At 36.5% G+C, this 14,624-nt stretch overlaps 1 long non-coding RNA gene across 1 annotated transcript; it reads right to left on the bottom strand.

The window, feature by feature from the left end:
- Positions 1-10,465: 10,465 nt before the first annotated feature.
- Positions 10,466-14,042, bottom strand: LOC140227380 (uncharacterized). Its single transcript, XR_011901047.1, has 3 exons — positions 13,699-14,042; positions 11,282-11,379; positions 10,466-10,841 (listed from the first exon to the last, which is right to left on the bottom strand). It is a non-coding gene; the product is annotated as an uncharacterized lncRNA (long non-coding RNA).
- Positions 14,043-14,624: the final 582 nt, after the last annotated feature.

Raw genomic sequence — 14,624 nt, 5'->3', positions numbered from 1 at the left:
CCAAAATACAAGTACAAACATACAAAAAAAAAAATAGATACAGTGTATAATTACGATAAATAATGAAAATCAAAATCAGTGTGCACCTCCATCGACCGACCCACAACTGGACTATTCCAAAGAACTATCTACTAAAAAGATAAGTCTTAAGCAAAATCTTAAACTGATTAACGGAAGTGGCTTGATGTATATAGGCGGGTAGAGAATTCCAGAGAGAAGGGGCAATTGTAGAAAAAGCACGATCACCGTATTTTGTGGAAGTACGTGGTCCAGGAGTCAATTGCATTGTAGAGGATGAACGGAGGGATCTTGAGGAAGTAATGGAACGTAAAGAAACAAGGTCTGTGAGATACCTGGGGGCTTGCCCATTCAGAATTTTGTACGTAAGCAAAAGAACTTTAAAAGATATGCGGTGATGTACGGGAAGCCAGTGGAGAGAACGGAGGATTGGAGTTATGGGCTCGGATTTCCTGGAGAGGGAGACAAGTCTTGCGGCAGAATTTTGTACCCGTTGAAGTGGGAATATATGTGTCTGAGGGAGGTTAGAAGATATGGAATTGCAATAATCTAGATGACAAGAAACAAATGCGTGAGTTAATTTGGCAGTTGTAGGTCGGTCAAGTAGCTTCCTCATCTTCCCAATTTCAAAAGATATGCGGCAACATTTTCTTCGGTATAGTCGACGTACATGTGTATTTAAACATAAATTTTGTGGGATGTCCGAGACATATTCATTCGAAAGTAGTGTATTAATGTACCTGTATAAAATCATATCTTTATACACACACATTATCAATTTTGTAGGAGAGGTGATTCAGTGCTTTTTCTGTTTGATATCAAAACATTTATATCAAAATGTACTATGCTGTTAGCAGACATCAAATCATATGTCCCTATATGGCTCGCGGAGAAAAAAACAACTGCTTTTCGCCGCTCTCCACTTGACAACAAATTCAAAATTCCAACGCCTATTCTCAGCTTTGCTGTCCCCCCCCCCCCCCCCCAAAAAAAAAAAAAAAAAAAATGTGCAGGTTTCTCTCACTTTTCATGCACTATTAGTCCAGTCGTTTTAGACACACATCTTAATGCACGATACCGATCATGTTGTGGTATTTCTGTGGTATTAATTGGCCCAACCCACAGAAAGAAGGATGAAACAAAATATTTAGAATTATATTCGTGTTATACACTATTAGTAAGTGTTTTAATAGAGGAGATACTATAGCTTCCGGAATTGTTTTCATGCAATACTGTACTTCATCTTTATAGTTTGAAGTTGGACGGCGGGAGGTAAATCGAGGATGATCACAATAAACACATTGCACCGACTATCTAAACTTTCATCTGCCTTCCTCATTAGGCAATAATGATATACATGTAGGTTCCTAATAATATGCAAGGTAGAGCATTACAATTATAAGCGTAGTGCAGGATGAATATATTCATATATCAGTGATATATTATGTAAATATATTGCAAAGAGAAAAGGCAACTACGTTTTACAATTCATATATCAGTGATATATTATGTAAATATATTGCAAAGAGAAAAGGCAACTACGTTTTACAACATGCATGACATGAGAGAGACAGTTTTGATATTCATACATTGTACACAATGCAAGAATTTACTTCAAAATATGCAATTGTAACAATTGTAACAATTGATGTATTGTATGAAGCAATAAAAACCACTAAAAAACAAAAACAAAAAACGAATCGCGTGGTGTGTCAAATCATGATTTTGAAGGCCAGATGTGCCTATTTAAAGAATTTGAAATACAATGTATACCTCAGGTCGACGGAGTCCAACAATACTGTGATAGTGTAGAAATTTTGATCTTTAATTACGTAGGTATTTATGCATACATTCATTATATGAATATATGATAAAATTAATAGTAGTAATAATAAAAATGAAAATATGCATATATAACATATATATATATATATATATATATATATCATAAAAACATCCATATCACAATTTACATAATATAAATGTGCGCACTCGCGATAATAAAAATGAGGTTATAAGATTTGAATATATTCGATAATATTCGCATACACTTGGACATGAGACAAAGGCATGTTCACGTCTAGACCAATTTCTCGCACTATATGCTATGTATGTATTATACACACATGAATATATTACATAATAATAATAATAATAATAATTATATTATATATTATAGCACATTAATATAATTTATATACATATTTATTCATTTATATATTTATTCATTTCATTCATTATCAATCAAAATTTTCCTTAATTGGGTTAAATATTGCATGCTAAATTTGAAATTACATTGTTTTCGGGTAGTAGGCCTACATACAGGAACCATATCATGGCCATTATGTTTTCAAGTTGCCAAAATGATGTGAAAATTGGGCCTTCATCATTGGGGGCACCCCCAAATCTGCCGTGAATAAACTTGAAACTACAGTTACCAACTTACCCTCACAAGATGAATTAGCTGAGTCACTTTTTGCTTCTAGAGACTATTAATATTTTGTTAATACTTCATTTGGAGGCTTCGGCTTTCTCAAATGCCCCCCCCCCCCCCATAATGACGTGATGCAATTTGAACAAATTGAGATCATATCGCCTAAGTATGCATGCCAATTAAGTTTGGTGAAATTTTGACCACTCGTGCTGACCATGCGTCAGTAAGAAGATGAAAATGTGAAAATAAGACTCTAATTTTGCCCCGAAGTCCTTCCCAGTCCCCCATCCCCAGATCTACAATGAACAAACTTAAAATCCAAGTCGCCATTCTACTTATTCATAATACAATGTATTATGTAGCGATGGACGACGAAGGATAAATGATCGCAATAGCTAACCCGAAGCATTATTAGGCTCGGGTGAGCTGTAAAAACAACAACATCAACAAAAACAAAAACAAAAACAAAAACACAGAAGGCATACAGGCCTATACGAAAGAAAACGGGAAAATAATCACGTCATTGCATTAATCATTCAATGGACACACGGGGATACTTTTGAATTCGGTTTAAATAACAATCATTAACACTCACGAACATTCCATCACTTTTTGTTATAACCGTATTCTGAAACCCACTTTGGCACATAAATGGTATCTATAGAGATATAGCTTTGAGGAGTTTACATGCGGTGCGTGCGTGCAGCCAATGAATTGGTGGCAAGATTTGCCGGATTTTTCTATTTCCAAACGGCAATGTCCGTTGCTATGCGCGACAACTTACAGATGTCGTTCGAGGCCATTTTACATATTATGTGATACTGTACTCTATTCAAGGAGGATAGGCCTAAATCCCTTGTAGGCCTATTTCAGCCCGATCATTATGATCTCAAGGAAATCATGATCTTGTTAATTGGCACTGTTCATTTTGTTTAATCTTCCCTCGCTCAGTAGGTTACCCATAGTCCATACAAATAATGATATGATAATTATGATGATCGTACAACATGTATAGTAGCAGGCCTACCAATGGCTTAATTCCGGGAATGAGAACTAGTGTGGGTTAACTGATAATTTGGTAAAACGACATTTCAAATTAAACATGAATGCAGTAACCATTTTACAGGGAGCAATGAATTTTCAGAAGTAAGCCTAATATAGATCTTTCTGTGTAGTGAGAGTAGGACGGAGTAGTCAAAAATTAGACTAGTTCACCGATCGACAAAACACATACAATAATCTCAAGACAGATTGGTAATAAGAGAAGTTATTTTGTTACAGTAAGAGGACAATCCTTCTGATGGAAATAGTTGTTCAAGCACGAAATTTAGCTCGTGTTCATGTACTGAAGTACTGAGTATAAATCTCCTCCATGGCATGCATTCGGTCGCAACAAGCACACACAGTTCCGATAATGCAAGCCACGTGCTTCTTGCGTAGTAAACATTGCCGGGTTGTTGTAGTCGAGGTTTACTCAAGCGTGTCGGCAGCAAACCAATCAGCGCAGACTACAGCCAATCCGCAGACGATGTCATACATAGTAGTTTCGCAGTTGTTCGAGCTGTATTGTTAGAAAAATACTCGACGATAACATGTTATGAACTCATGTCAACCAGGTACAAGTACTTAGATCATGCATGGCTTCCGCATGCACACTCCGTGGCATTTTCTATCAATCTCTTCCCCCTTTTTTTTAGGGTGGATTTATTGTGTATGTTTTTTCGCATAAACGTTGACTTATATCACTACGTCTCTCGGTCGACTCTATGCTGTGAACAAAATCACAGGAGTGTAAGAAGACACGAGAGATAGGCCCATTACCTAAATCCATGTGAATATCAATGTCAAATACACTGTAAGGCTATTTACATTATAATAAGAACAATATTAACGAGGTACAGTGTGGATACACGTATATTATACAATGATACCCGTTGTAAGTTTCTTTCACGCTGGCAGTGTTGGTTTCGCAAAAACTTTATGCGTATGTGTGTGTATGTATTCTTTTTTTTTCTTTTTTTTTCTTTTTACTTAATTATCATGGTTATAAAGATGATCACTATGAAAACACGACCGATCCTAGCTCTGCCTTACGGACACGCAAAAAACAAACAATTAAAATGAAAACTATACAGCTTAATCCTGGTCACATGTTTAGAATTTTAGTAAACATTCCCTTCCTGAATTTCAAGCAAAGCAACAGTCCAACACCAAACATGTAAAACATGTAGTGTAGCCTCTCATCGTTGATAGCGTTGAATGTTGATAAGATGTGTTGCAGACATCGACCAATCAACGCCCAGCCAAAGTTCGCTCATCTTTCATTCACCTTCGCTCCGGTGACGTCACTATTACGGCGGATGTTATGACGCCTCAACAGACTTCCCACCCCCCACGAGCAAAATATCAACAACGAGCGTGTTCGGTTTCGTAGCGCGTTGTGCTACTTTCACTGTGTGGAATTTTAATCTCGTCGAGCCTGTATACATACCACTGTGCTCATCTAGACAGAATAAAGATAACTGTTTGTTATGAAAACTGGACAAGATGATTTTAGCGCAGTCAGTGGTTGTTGTGTATAGTGGTATAGTACAACTAGCAGGAAGACTCCCTAGTGATAGTAAGCCTTGTACAAGTAAACATGTTGTAATATGTAGTAGGTCTACTAAGTAATAGTAGTAATAGTGGTAATAAGAGTAAGGAAATCACATGAACACATATGGTCATGTTTGCAAACGGAATACTCTTTACTAAGTACGTGTGTACTACATGTACTACGCGAATACTGCACTTATTTACCTACTACCATAAAAACGAAGAAAAAAATATATCTCCCTGCTAATCATCTAGATAGTATCATTAGCAACAACCATAATGATAGTAAGAAATAGGGCTAGAAGGAAGAAGAGGGGAGGAGGTTGAAGAGATCATGCGAGTGTGGGGTTTTTGGGGACAGATTTAGTATTTGGTTCGACGCCAACTCGCTGCATGGCATGCTGCATTCTTTGCTGTGGAGTAGCATTCGTCAATGTCGTGCGTTCTGTCCACGTTCACATCGCGTGCTTTCATTCTCGCCTATACAAGACGAGCTATGGAAATTGAACTGCGATTGATCTTAGCTCCAAGTAAACAAACTCGCTATTGCCAAAACACTGCCTTCAGACATAAAGCCCGTAAATAGCGTCTGAATTCCCCTTCTTTGCTAATGCATGTGACCTGTGTGATTCATGTCTGCTGGAATAAAGTAGAACTTAACCTCGGACAAGTCTGCACAATCATGCACAGTATCTTAATCAAAATATGCCCTATCCAGTACAAACTACGTTCACCTTAGCCTTGGATAGAGTAGCGTGAAAAAAAAAAAAGGAGGGAGAGAGAGAGAGAGAGAGAGAGGGAGAGAGAGGTGAGACATGGCAAAAAAACCAACAACAAACAAACAAGTAAGTGTCGAGAAAACATTGGTACATTGTACTTATAACTACATACAGACCTACAAATTTCTCCTGAATTATACTATTTCTTTACGTGAAGGAATAAAAATAAAAAAAATTGCTTCGATCCTAAAAGTTACCTCACAATTTGTTTGTCTCGAAATATTCTAGTACCTGTAAAGACAACTGTAAAGAAGTGATTACAGTCGCCATGTATTTTTTTGATACTGTTATGTACCTTCACCAAATAGAGTACATAGGTAAAAAAAATACAATCAGATTTTCGCATGGATAACACCCAATATGATTACATTGTCTAAATGCTACTTCAGGGTCTTAAAATATAACATCTTAGCTCTATTTTGAATAAAACCCCATTCAATTTAAGCGGTCACAGAGAAATGAGTATTGTAAAGAATGTCATGAGTCCGATTCTTCCAAGTTTAGCACTTGGATGCTCTAGTGTGTGAACACAATAGACACAACTTGGAGGGAAGAGATTCCTGACACGATCTACAAAATTCGTCATTTCTCTTTGACCACGGAAGAAAATCAAATGGGGTTTTCTGTAAGATGATTGTGTGCAATGAGTTATACATTTTTGTAGTTTTGTATCCTGAAATTGTATTTACGTTGATTCACTATTTTTACAGTTATCATTGCGGAGGGTCCCGTTGTATTTTTTATTTTATTTTTATTATTTTTTTTTTTTTTTGGGGGGGGACATAATTATGGTATAATGGATGCATAATAATTTGAATCTGAATCTGATGCATAATGATCTATATGTTTGGTTGTCCTTTAGGCATATTCACGGGAAGCCTCAATATATGGTAGAGATATACAGGGTGCAGGAGGGTGTGGGAGGGGGTGTTCCCCCTCCCACGGTGAGACCTTTTTGCATTTTTATGTTGTAAATGGTGCAATTTGATGCATGTTTTCCGTCTTTTATCGCCTTGAAACGGCCCCACTTTTTTAAGGTAGCAGGATATTTTGATGTGGATTATTATTGAACAATTTGCCTATAAAGTCTTGAACCCCCCAGTTACACGTACCGGCGTAGCATGGATAATGACCTTGTGATATTGGGAGGGCGGTGGATACTATGCCAGGGAGCGAAGCGACCGAGTCCGAGCGAGCTTAGGGAACGGGGGGGGGGGGGGGGGTGGGTGTGTTCCCCCTCCCACGGTGAGAACTTTTGCATTTTTATGTTGTAAATGGTGCAATTTGATGCATGTTTTCCGTCTTTTATCGACTTGAAACGGCCCCACTTGTTTAAGGGATAGCAGGATATTTTGGTGTGGATTATTATTGAATAATTCGTCGGCATTACCACGAACCGACGCTATTTCGTTTTTGAGCGAAAATGCAGTTCTGAGAAAATCGCGTTTAAAGATCTCACAAGTTTTAGACAACGTTTTCAATGACTTTTCCTGTCTTGTGTGTGAAAATTTTGACAGGGTGATGAGAGTGGAAGTTATTCTTCCTATCCATCGTGTAATTTTAGTGTGAATTCAAAAAATTTACGATATTTCTGTCTTCAAACTCACTGCGTCGGTTCGTAAATCCATCGTTTCTTGCGCGCACCATAGGTTATGTACTTAAGCGCGGGTCCCACGAACCGACGTAAGTTGTATTACGCCGGTTCGTGAGACCCGCGCTGTAGGGCCTGTACAATAGGTAACGTGCAATACGCGTGTATCTACGAACCGTCGCTATTTCATTTTCGTATGTGTTTACATACAAATACTATTAGGGCTATACCTGCTTATCAACAATAACCTTATTAATTGAAATTAATTGTCATGTAATGATTGTTGTGATGATTACAATACATTTAGTGATAATTAAGATGATAATACAAGCCAGTTTCTCTTAATTGTTCTAAAAAGAGTGTTGTCATTGTTTTCATCTTCATTTAGTACACGCATGTATTGTTATTATAGCTGTGGTTGATCGTTCCAAAGATTTCTTTGCCCCCCCCCCCTTTTTTTGTGGATATATTATTATTTAACACTTTTGCATTTGGACATCTATGGTAATACATGTATTCGGTATACTGTGTTTCATATTTTTTTACTTTTTACCGTTTTTTTTTTACTTAATTAACTTACTTTTTCATTTTTTCACATTATTTTTAATTCAAATTCGGTTCACTTCTTTCATAATACACTGTAATTATGAATGTTTGTTCTAAGATGAAGGATACCGCTAAATCTTGGGAAAAAGACGTGCCAGTCAGTAATAATTACTTGTATTTACTCATCTTTCATACTCATGCATGCACTCTGTTATTTCTTTCTCTGAAATAATATATTAATTTCTTTATTTCTTATTATTCCACATATTTGTGACATTTACTTTGTCACAATTTTTATCAGTGTCATTATTGTCATTTGGCTCGCATGCGAATTCACTCATAATTCCTCATTTTCCATCTTTCTCTTTCCTGCTCAACAGATTCTATGATAGCTGCACCTGATCATATAAAGACATAAACTCATCCTGCATGCACTCTTCGAAACTGATAAACTCCTAAAAATACATGAATATCAACACTATCAGAATTTCAAGCTTCATTTTAAATATATAATAATGGTCATGTTTTATTATGCCTTTTGCAGCAATATATTGAAGAGGTACATTATGTAATCGAAGAAACATAGGTCCTCAACAGAATATCAAATTTGACTTATTCAGAGATGAGTAATGACAATGGGAAGGATAACAATTGTGGAAGAGCTCCATAAATCAATACATATCCAATGGCAAATGGAGATGGAATCAAGATTCAAGAATATGTGTAATTCAAGTTCATTATTATATCAGTTCTTGTGTGTTCACAAAAAGAGGAACACAGTTCGAACATGCACACCAAATCTTACATCGTACATTTACATCTATAGAGTGCGGACGGAACATATACAAGAGAAAGAATAACATCCTCAAATTAATATATCAAGCATAACTACATGTATGTATATGACCACTCAAAGATGTTGCTGCATATGCATGAAGCTTGAGAGTGCTGCAACACCCATATGCTCAGATAAAAACTTGATGTATATCATACAAAAGAGAAGAGGTACTGCATGTACATGTAGTTACACTATTCACAGGACAGTAGAGAAAAAGCACGAGAGAGGGAAATGGGTGTCTAAAATAGGTCGATGTAAGGAGTGCCAAGCCAATTAAGTCTCTAATAGAAGTCATACATATATAAGGAAACAAATTAATCACAACATAAATGATCATGCTCATGTTAACCAATAATTAGCATCTAAAAATGTGTGTAGAAAGCCCATAATATCAGCCTTTCGCCCCGAAGGCTTGTATTATGAGAAAAGAGAAATTTTGGCCGACCCCCCCCCCCTCCCTGTGAATCCTTAATCCACCAGTACTATAAACACATTCTGAGAATGTGTTTTAGTACATGTACTAGCAAATTCACAAGAGGGTTGGGGAAATTCAGCCAAAATTGTGTGTGGCTAAAATAATTAAAAAGAAAGGTCATCAGCAAAACTACGGGGTGGATGCAGACGAATTTTCATGTGATGACTAAAAAATATGCAGCTAAAGGAAAAAAAAAAAAAGACGGCGGAGAGGGGCAAGGCTAATTTGACTCCCCTCCCCCCCCCCCACCAAAAAACAAACAAACAAACAAACACCACTGTTTTACAGCACCTTTCAAGGACTCTTAATTTTTTGTTTGTTAAAAACAAACGTCTCGAAGTAAAGAATTCCATATTGTAGGCGAAATGTAGACCGATACAGTGTATAAAGTGTACATCCCAAGCTATTAAAGAAAAAAAAAAACAGATTATGAATATCATTTAAAGTAAGAATTTCAGTGTGTTTAATCATCTTTAGTTGAGTTGCAAATGACATGTACATATTTAATAAGAGCAGTAAACTTCGAAGCGCCCCCAAGCCCTTCTATACTTAATTATTCATGTGTAAAGGTAGCGCCAGGGCACTCTGGTGGTCTAGTGGTTATGACGCTGGTCTAGTAATCCAGAGGTCGTGGGTTCGAATCCTGCTTGGGCTGCCTGTGATTTTTTTTTTTCACAGCAGCCTACAAACTGCACACTGCAGTTGCGTGCGTTACTACGGATGGAGACAAATGAATAATCTATTATTTTAATATACGATGTTTGACATCCTTATTGCAGTCACTTTCTTTAATCGTGAATTTAGAGACATAATGAATTATTATTAAAAGAACTCAAATTTCTGTATTTTGTTGTGAGTTTGCATGGGAACATACACGTATCATAATTTACAATTTTAGTTAGATAAAGAACATCTTAGAACAGTCTAGTGATGGTTGAATAATTATGTCAATTTGTGAAAAGTCCTATCATTTACATGGAGTGCATGTTCCCATGTTTATAAGAATCATACGTGACACATTCAAAGTGGGTTGAAGACAACAAAATAATAAATAAAAGAATAAAGGAGAATAGAACTTAATCTGATTACAGCATCATCTAAATATTGCCAATGTGCACTTATAAATCTATCAAGATTTATTACAAGGTTATGATTACCACACAAAACCTTCCAAGATTTATTATCATGAAATACATACCAATGAACACTTAAAAAAATCTAACGTTCCACATCCACATGAAGCTTTCCTTGATATAAATGTCTCTCTGTAGTGTTATTAAAGTGTAGCAAAATTGTAATTATGACATCACAGAATGGAATGCATTGTTTTCACCTTCAATCTTAGGATCTCCTTTCATGTTTCCACTTTACAATCACATTTCACTGTAGATATACCGTCCTTATGTTGTCGCCCTTCATCCCAATTTCTCCCTTCTATCCTATCTGTAGATTGTCTTCTTTCCTAAGCCATTGTATTCACATTCCTTGATGATCAGCACGATGCTGTACTTTTTTCTTCTTCTCTGAAACAGTCCAGCTCTTCGCTACTGCATGGCATCAGTCATCTGAAAGAAAAGACAGAAATTAAGAACTTTCGATTAAAATCAAACATCATGATACAAGATACAACTTTCATTTTGAGAAAAAGAAATCAGCCAACTAAACTGTAGTTGAAATTATTTTGCTCTATTTATTTAAACATAAAACAAAACGGTATACAGGATCAAAGAATGTCAAAAAAAATACTGCTGTTTTTGATGCATATTCAAATTGTCTCGCCTTTTACATATTTTAATGATGCAAGATCTTATGTCTAGCACTTAGTAAGTCTCATGTAGAATTTAAATTATTATTCACATGAATAAATCTGCATGTCCTTGTAAACAAGGCATTGCTTTGAAAAAGCTGAATATTACTAATTGCATCTGGGAAAGAGTCTACGACAATCAAACTTGTTTATTATCAGAGACTTTAACATCTTAATAAGACCTAGACTCTACATTACCATTGTATTCACATCCGTTGGTGATATACACGACCCTGTACTTTTCCTTTTCTTTTCTGAGACAGTCCAGTTCTTCGCTACTACATGGCACCAGTCATCTGAAAGAAAAGAAAGAAATTAAGAACTTTTGATTAAAATCAAACATCATGGCACAAGATACAACTTTAATTTTGAGAAGAAAAAAAAAATCAGCCAACAAAACTGAAGTTGAAATTATTTTGCTCTATTTATATTAAACATAAAACAAAATGGTAGGCCTATGCAGGATCAAAGAATGTCAAAAAATGCTGCTGTTCGTATTTGATGCATATTCACATTGTCTCTTCATTTACACATTTTACTGATGCAAGATATTATGTTTAGCACTTGGTATGTCTCATGTAGAAATTGAATCATCATTCACATGAATATAAATCTACATGTATTTGTAAACAAGGCATTGCATTGAAATAGCTGAATATTACTACATGTACCTGCATTTGGGAAACAGTCTATGACAATCAAACCTGTTTCTTATCAGAGACTGTAACATCTTAATTAGACCTAGACTCTACATTATCATTCAGCTTTTAAAGGTATTAACCATTCACCTATAAAACACTGGCATTGTCATGTGCATCATATTTCTTTGATACTGCACATATTTTCATGAAGTCTGCACAAGAATGCAAATGAAACACGTCTGCTGTTTGGTATTTATGAAAAAAAAAAATCACTAACCTGGAAGTCCTTGGCCTTAGAAATAACACGTGGCGAGTTAGTAGGAATTGACGTTAAAATAGAATAAGAATAGATCTACTAAATAGGCCTTTGCCTCATGAATGTCTGGTCTAATTATAGACTAAGTGAAGTCTAGACCTTTCACTTTTAAGTTACCAGTGGTTCACAAAATTTATATTATAGATCTAGACTACATCTAGATCTAGACATCTAATACTATTAGATCTTGGCAACTTTTGTCTTTGTGACACGAAATTAACACGTCACGGATGATATTGCGGCGATATCCAACAGGATGACAGTACCACTATTACTGACTCAGTAAGTTGACATAGATAACTAACATCAACTTGTTAACGTACGTTAGAGATGGCACCATATACAAAAGCCGGTGACACTGACACTGACAGATCGAACGACTACGTTTAGACTAACGTTAAAGAGTTAGACTCGCCATCTCAGTAAGTCGGCCAAAGACAAAGTCAATACAGGGCTAAGTCAGTGTTACTGTTATGTTAGGCCTAACAAATGTTAACGGTTACTCGGTTAGGTTAGGTTTACCAGAACTCAAGAGTCCTGGTTAAATCAGTCGAGGGACATTTCTTAGAAGTCCTTCGATTCCAAGAATAAAAAGTGTGAAAGAACAAAGGGAAATAAGGAAAGAAGAAAGGACAAAAGATTATGTATGGCTGCTGTGGAAATCGACAGCGCCACTGTATCACTATCAATCAAGCGTAAATATATAAACGCCATTTGGTTGGGCCACATTCACAAGTTTTAGGGGAAAAAAGCCCCACCGCTGTGCTTAGGTACTCCACTCGAACTAACGTTAGACATACACTACACACAGTACGGTACTAGGGCTGAATTCACAAGTATACTTTAACACTGCACTGTACAGGAAAGCCACCTAACCTGTAGAGTACTCGTAGTGTTTAGGTAGTATCACTAGACCACATACTGTCATAGATGACATCTACACCAACGCTGCACACTGGCACTGGTCCGACGGTCCCTGACCAGGAAAAATCACTGTTGGACACTGACCAGTAACTTTTTCAGGAATGGACCAGTAAAGATTGGGGGAAAAAATGGGTGGACTCTACCTACTATTACCACTAGTCTAGATGTAGATCTAGAGCTAGACTACCGTGTACCGGTATGGCTCTGAACTGTGTTAATTTGACTTGGTCTTAGACTTCAGCTGATCTTAGTTTTAGTAACTGGTACCGGTATTACAAGTAAAGTCTTAACTTAGACTTAATAGTTAGACTTGAAAGTAAAAGTCTAACATGTCTAACTTTATTCTTTACTCTTCCTTTGAGTTTTACTGTTAGACTTTTTTTTTTTTTTGTTTAGTACGCCTACTTTGTCAATCTCATGATTTCATTTTCAACTCAAAAGTCAAGGCTTTAAATAGTGTCTTCGAGACTTTGAAATCTTGCAATCTGCATGTCTTGCACACAGACGTTACGACTACAGTACTCAGTAGTCTCAGAAGTAACGACATAAGTTGAAAAGAAACAATAAATAATATGATTTGGGATCTAATTTGAAATTGTATGGCGTTTACAGACTAGGCTTCATAAGCATCACGCGATTGAATACATGGGACTACACACTACCGCAATTAATGGTTATGGTAGTCCAACTGAAACTGTTATTTTGAGCATGATTTTAATAGGATTATAGCTTACCATTCACTTCACTCGTGGACAGTGGGCTGGCTTAGGCCGTCATTCATCTTTCAGAAGGTTTGGTTCTCACTCTGAGATCTGGATTAGGGCCAAAACCTAATTCTAGGCCAGTAAGTTGAACAAAGCTCAAAGTAACGCAACTGCGACAGTTCGTGAAACCCGCATTGCTCTTCACCGTAGCAATTCGGGTTTTACGAACCGGCGTATCTTTCGTGCGTCGGTTCGTGAAACTCCTTTTTCTCAATTTCTCGATATTTCGAGTACCGTCGTTTTTTTCTTTCTTTGATAAAATTAAGAATAATTAATTTTGTGATCTAAAATTTTGGGATTCGGTAGAGTTTTGAAAGCACTTTCATTTGGTACCAATATCTCGATTTTGAAAATTTTGACCAAAATCGAAATAGCGTCAGTTCGTGAAAACGCCGACGAATTTGCCTATAAAGTGGTAGCATATGAATAAACTTCTTGTATAAATCTATTGTTACAATTGATTTCATGAATGTTGTCTGTTAAGCAATCAAACAGAAAAGGCAGGCTCACGAGGGTGTATATACAAAAGGGATATTTCTCCTCCTACACGAAGGTGATTTTACATTTTCAGACCTGAAATTCAGCGATCTGGCGCAAACTTTTGATGCAATACTTGGATTTTTTTCTAGCTCCCCCAGCCCCCTAAAAAAAATATATATTTATGGAAATGATTTAGATTTTTTCAGGAAAGTGTTAATACTAAATAGCAAAATCACGGCATTTAGCTCTTATTCCGCGTGTGCATCAGCTGTGTGTATGTACAAAGTCTAGAGGGGGAGGGTGTGGGAGGGGGATGCCCCCTCCCAATCGACGGAGCTTTTGCGTTTTTGAAATCAAGATAAAGCGATCTGACGCACACTTTTTGTGAGAAATTCGGGTAATGTCAGCACTGAATG

This window comes from Diadema setosum, chromosome 4 (genome assembly GCF_964275005.1).
Source record: "Diadema setosum chromosome 4, eeDiaSeto1, whole genome shotgun sequence".
Classification (NCBI taxonomy): Eukaryota; Metazoa; Echinodermata; class Echinoidea; order Diadematoida; family Diadematidae; genus Diadema; species Diadema setosum.
The sequence above is the reverse complement of the archived record's forward strand: the minus strand, read 5'-3'. Positions and strand labels throughout refer to the sequence as shown.